The sequence below is a fragment of the Oncorhynchus clarkii genome, chromosome 17, assembly GCF_045791955.1.
Source record: "Oncorhynchus clarkii lewisi isolate Uvic-CL-2024 chromosome 17, UVic_Ocla_1.0, whole genome shotgun sequence".
In the NCBI taxonomy this organism is placed as follows: domain Eukaryota; kingdom Metazoa; phylum Chordata; class Actinopteri; order Salmoniformes; family Salmonidae; genus Oncorhynchus; species Oncorhynchus clarkii.
The window spans coordinates 5107795-5114600 of NC_092163.1; positions in this window are offsets into that span (position 1 = coordinate 5107795).

The following is a 6806-nucleotide window of genomic DNA, read 5'->3' on the forward strand; positions in this document are numbered from 1 at the left end:
AATTCACTCACTTATCATGAGAAGATCTGTGGTCATCCCTACTGCCTCTGATCTGGCGGACTCACTAAACACAAATGCTTTGTTTGTAAATTATGTCTGAGTGTTGGAGTGTGCCGTTGGTTATCCGTCAATAAAAACAAAACGTCTCAAATAAATGGTTGGTTTATGGGCTTGTAAGTCAGCATTTCACTGTAAGGTCTACTACACCTGTTGTATTCAGCATTTCACTGTAAGGTCTACTACACCTGTTGTATTCAGCATTTCACTGTAAGGTCTACTACACCTGTTGTATTCAGTATTTCACTGTAAGGTCTACTACACCTGTTGTATTCAGCATTTCACTGTAAGGTCTACTACACCTGTTGTATTCAGCATTTCACTGTAAGGTCTACTACACCTGTTGTATTCAGCATTTCACTGTAATGTCTACTACACCTGTTGTATTCGGCGCACATGACAAATACAATTTGATTTGATTTGAAATGTGCCGTCTGGTTTTCTTAATATAAGGAATTTTAAATGATTTTTACTTTTACTTTTGATACTTAAGTATATTTAAAAAACAAATACTTTTAGACTTTTACTCAAGTAGTATTTTACTGGGTGACTTTTACTTGAGTCATTTTCTATTAAGGGATCTTTACTTTTACTCAAGTATGACAATTGGGTACTTTTTCCACCACTGTAAGTCAATAGGGCTAACTGGCTAGCTACTAGTACTGTTAGCTAGCCAGATAGCCACAAAGAATTGTTAGCTAGCTACTAGTACTGTACTAGCTAGCCAGATAGCCACAAAGAATTGTTAGCTAGCTACTAGTACTGTTAGCTAGCCAGATAGCCACAAATAATTGTTAGCTAGCTACTAGTACTGTACTAGCTAGCCAGATAGCCACAAAGAATTGTTAGCTAGCTACTAGTACTGTACTAGCTAGCCAGATAGCCACAAATAATTGTTAGCTAGCTACTAGTACTGTTAGCTAGCCAGATAGCCACAAAGAATTGTTAGCTAGCTACTAGTACTGTACTAGCTAGCCAGATAGCCACAAAGAATTGTTAGCTAGCTACTAGTACTGTTAGCTAGCCAGATAGCCACAAATAATTGTTAGCTAGCTACTAGTACTGTACTAGCTAGCCAGATAGCCACAAATAATTGTTAGCTAGCTACTAGTACTGTACTAGCTAGCCAGATAGCCACAAATAATTGTTAGCTAGCTACTAGTACTGTTAGCTAGCCAGATAGCCACAAAGAATTGTTAGCTAGCTACTAGTACTGTACTAGCTAGCCAGATAGCCACACATAATTGTTAGCTAGCTACTAGTACTGTTAGCTAGCCAGATAGCCACAAATAATTGTTAGCTAGCTACTAGTACTGTTAGCTAGCCAGATAGCCACAAAGAATTGTTAGCTAGCTACTAGTACTGTACTAGCTAGCCAGATTGCCACACATAATTGTTAGCTAGCTACTAGTACTGTTAGCTAGCCAGATAGCCACACAGAATTGTTAGCTAGCTACCCACGAAAAATTGAAATATATCTAGTATAATATTTGATTTAGGTAATTGTAGCCTGTTTAACTAGCTGGCTAGCTAGATTATTACGATTCACACATCTAGCTGATAATTATGAAGTAAAATGTTTGCTTTGCTGCCGTTGTTCTGGCTGGAGGTTTCAGTGAATGAGGAGGGGAAGCACAAGGTAATACAGTAGGGGAGGTGCGAATATTTCTCAAATGTTTTGCTTTATGCATTCCCCACACTCTCGTCCTCACAAGAATGTACTCAAGAGAATGTGATCGGAGAATGCACACGTACTGTAGCATGAGAGTGTGAAGTACGGTAGTATGCATATTGAGAAACACCCTGAGTTTACAGAACAGTATGCTGCCTACACTATGAAACACCCTGAGTTTACAGAACAGTATGCTGCCTACACTATGAAACACCCTGAGTTTACAGAACAGTATGCTGCCTACACTATGAAACACCCTGAGTTTACAGAACAGTATGCTGCCTACACTACGAAACACCCTGAGTTTACAGAACAGAATGCTGCCTACACGATGAAACAACCTGAGTTTACAGAACAGAATGCTGCCTACACGATGAAACACCCAGAGTTTAACAGAACAGTATGCTGCCTACATTATGAAACACCCTGAGTTTAACAGAACAGTATGCTGCCTACACGATGAAACACCCTGAGTTTACAGAACAGAATGCTGCCTACATTATGAAACACCCTGAGTTTAACAGAACAGTATGCTGCCTACACTATGAAACACCCTGAGTTTACAGAACAGAATGCTGCCTACACTATGAAACACCCTGAGTTTACAGAACAGAATGCTGCCTACACTATGAAACACCCTGAGTTTACAGAACAGTATGCTGCCTACATTATGAAACACCCTGAGTTTAACAGAACAGTATGCTGCCTACACTATGAAACACCCTGAGTTTACAGAACAGAATGCTGCCTACACTATGAAACACCCTGAGTTTACAGAACAGAATGCTGCCTACACTATGAAACACCCTGAGTTTACAGAACAGTATGCTGCCTACACTATGAAACACCCTGAGTTTACAGAACAGAATGCTGCCTACACTATGAAACACCCTGAGTTTACAGAACAGAATGCTGCCTACACTATGAAACACCCTGAGTTTACAGAACAGAATGCTGCCTACATTATGAAACACCCTGAGTTTAACAGAACAGTATGCTGCCTACACTATGAAACACCCTGAGTTTACAGAACAGAATGCTGCCTACACTATGAAACACCCTGAGTTTACAGAACAGAATGCTGCCTACACTATGAAACACCCTGAGTTTACAGAACAGAATGCTGCCTACACGATGAAACACCCTGAGTTTACAGAACAGTATGCTGCCTACACGATGAAAAACCCTGAGTTTACAGAACAGTATGCTGCCTACACGATGAAACACCCTGAGTTTACAGAACAGTATGCTGCCTACACGATGAAACACCCTGAGTTTACAGAACAGTATGCTGCCTACACGATGAAACACCCTGAGTTTACAGAACAGTATGCTGCCTACACGATGAAACACCCTGAGTTTACAGAACAGTATGCTGCCTACACAATGAAAAACCCTGAGTTTACAGAACAGTATGCTGCCTACACTATGAAACACCCTGAGTTTACAGAACAGTATGCTGCCTACACTATGAAACACCCTGAGTTTACAGAACAGTATGCTGCCTACACTATGAAACACCCTGAGTTTACAGAACAGAATGCTGCCTACACGATGAAACACCCTGAGTTTACAGAACAGAATGCTGCCTACACGATGAAACATGGAAGATTTTAGGAGACACTGATTGCGAATACAATTAATCATATTTGTTTTTATTGTTACAACAAAGTAGTTTTACATTTTTTTAATTACAACTTTTTAAAATTAGTAATAATGCTGATAACATAAACTTACCTAAATAAAATAAACCGTTATCTTTGAACAAATTGTGCTCATCACTGCCTGGTTAGAATACCTATTAGGTTGCTCAGGTAGGGGCGCAACTTTCGCTGGGGACAGGGGGGGGACATTGTATTTTTGTCCTCCCCAGTTTTATCATTGGAATGTGATACTGCCTCCGAGCATTCGGGCAGGCTGTTTGGAGTGTTTATCCGACTGGATAAATAATAATAATTATGTCCCCCCCCCACTTATAAAACCAAAGTTGCGCTGAGTTGGGTTGAGTTGGGTTACTGTTTAATGATGTAATATATTAATATGTTTGTCTAGGTTAAACATTTAGGCATTGCTTTTCCGGTTGTTTTTTATTTTATCTGAATGTATCTTGTGTTTTTAATACATTTTAACCTGCTACTTTTTCAGACCACTTTTATTAATCACTTTCAGATCTTTATATTAGACGAAAACTGCTCAGACACCTCTTACAGTATCTCCAGTTGATCCTTGCAGTGAAGCTATGGTGAAAGGACTGATGTTTGGCGCCACCTTGTGGCCTAGGTATCTCATTACAGAGGAAAACAGAAAGTCAAAGTAAGACACTCAATAATGACTAGATGGTCTTGTCTCTGTCCTAACAATGGGAGTTGTTGTCCCAAAGGCGGGAAGGCTGGCGATCTGCTTATCATGGATAGATTTTGACGAGAGTAAACCCTCTCGCTTTGCCTCTTCCTCTCTGCTTATGTTTAGAGAGATGTCAGAATACAGATATGACGTCATCGTTTTAGAACTAGGCCTACGGGACCACAGTTTTCAAAACAACCAAACAACACAATCAACTTTATCCCATTTATTTTTATATTGCCAGCGTCTTGAGATCACGTAGGCCTAAACTGTGCTCATGCAGATAGTAGCTTATAACAAGATACGACAAATTTAGCAAACGAGACATAAGTGCATGGAGGCGGCCATCTTGCATGTCCACCATTGATTAGATTGATTCAATCGATTGAAATGTATTTTATTTCTACACATATTTTATTGACAAGACGAATATGCACACACACACACACACACACACACACACACACACACACACACACACACACACACACACACACACACACACACACACACACACACAGACACAGACACAGACACAGACACACACACACACACAGACACACACACAGACACACACACAGACACACAGACACAGACACAGACACACACACACAGAAAACGTCCTACCTGAGGGAGGAGGGCAGGGCACCTTGGAACTATATCTACAGCAGGGAAAGGGGTAAAGTGTGTGTCACCTGGATACCTTCTGGGTCCTGGATACCTGCTGGGTCCTGGATACCTGCTGGGTATCACATCTCAACATGTTTATGTGCCTGTGTCCAAAATGGCACCCTTTTCCCTGTGTAGTGCCCTACTTTAGACCAGGACCCGATGCACCCTACTTTAGACCAGGACCCAATGCACCCTATAATATAGTGTAGTGCCCTACTTTAGACCAGGACCCAATGCACCCTATAATACAGTGTAGTGCCCTACTTTTTACCAGGACCCAATGCACCCTATAATATAGTGTAGTGCCCTACTTTTTACCAGGACCCAATGCACCCTATAATATAGTGTAGCGCCCTACTTTAGACCAGGACCTAATGCACCCTATAATATAGTGTAGTGCACTACTTTAGACCAGGAACCCAATGAGGGATAGGGCGCCATTTGGGACAGAAGCCTGTGGGTGTTAAAGTGTGAGTGAGAGGGAAAGAGGGAGGGATAGAAATATCTAGAGAGTTAGACAGACAGACAGACGGACGGACGGACGGACGGGCGGGCGGGCGGGCAGGCAGGCAGGCTGGCAGGCGGACAGGCAGGCATGCAGGCAGGCAGGCAGGCAGGCAGGCAGGCAGGCAGGCATGCAGGCAGGCAGGCAGGCAGACATCTGCAGAGGAGGAAAATAAAGAGAGAGTATAACATTTGATGATTTGAGCTCCAAAAAATAATCAGTGTACATTTACTAAAGCATTGAGAAACGATCAAAACCAACTCACAGGTCTCAATGTCAGCTTTAGACAGTTTGCCAACCTGGAAGTGAATCCTGAGTTAAGAACAGATGTGTCACATTAGAGAGGTTATCTTGTTCCCATATAAGGGAACCCAAGTCTCCTGTAATCCACATGACTATGGAAGCATACAGAGTTAAAGCCCTAGGCGTTAGAAGACTCAGTTCACTGAGTTTAAGCCAAGGCATTGACTAGCTCAAATCTTTAGGTATCTAACGTGTGGTTATTCATACTATTCACTAGCTCCGTTACAAGAGGAAGGAGAAAGACGGCCGAGGTCATAGTGGGAAAACAGGCTACCTAAGTATGCTTCCCAATCAGAGACAACGATCGACAGCTGCCTCTGATTGGGAACCATACCAGGCCAAACACAGAAATACAAAACCTAGAACAAAAACCTAGAATGCCCACCCCAACTCACTCCCTGACCAAACTAAAACAGAGACATAAAAAAGGAACTAAGGTCAGGACGTGACACTCACAGACATTATTTAAACAGTTTTGGAAAAACTTCAGAGTGTTTTCTATCCAATGCTACCAATTATATGCATATCAGAGCTTCTGGGTAACAGGCAGTTTATTTTGGGCACGTCAGTCATCTGAAATTCTGAACACTGCCTTAAACAGATCAACATTCACAAATCCGCAGGGCCAGACGGATTACCAGGACGTGTTCTCCAAGCATGCGCTGACCAACTGGCAAGTGTCCTCACTGACATTTTCAACCTGTCCCTGGCTGAGTCTGTAATACCAACATGTTTCAAGCAGACCACCAAAGTCCCTGTGCCCAAGAACATTAAGGTAACCTGCCTAAATGACTACCAACCCGTAGCACTCACGTCTGTAGCCATGAAGTGCTTTGAAAGGCTGGTCATGGCTCACATCAAAACCATTATCCCAGAAACCCTAAGCCCACTCCAATTTACATACCGCCCCAACAGATCCACAGGTGATGCAATTTCTATTGCACTCAACACTGCCCTTTCCCACCTGGACAAAAGGAACACCTATGTGAGAACGCTGTTCCTTGACTACAGCTCAACGTTCAGCACCACAGTGCCCTCAAAGCTCATCACTAAACTTAGGACCTTGGAACTAAACACCTCCCTCTGCAACTGGATCCTGGACTTCCTGACGGGCTGCCCCCAGGTGGTAAGGGTAGGTAACAACACATCCGCCACGCTGATCCTCACCACAGGAGCCCCTGAGGGGTGCGTGATCAATCCCCTCCTGTACTCCCTGTTCACTCATGAAAGCATGGCCAGGTACGACTCCAACAC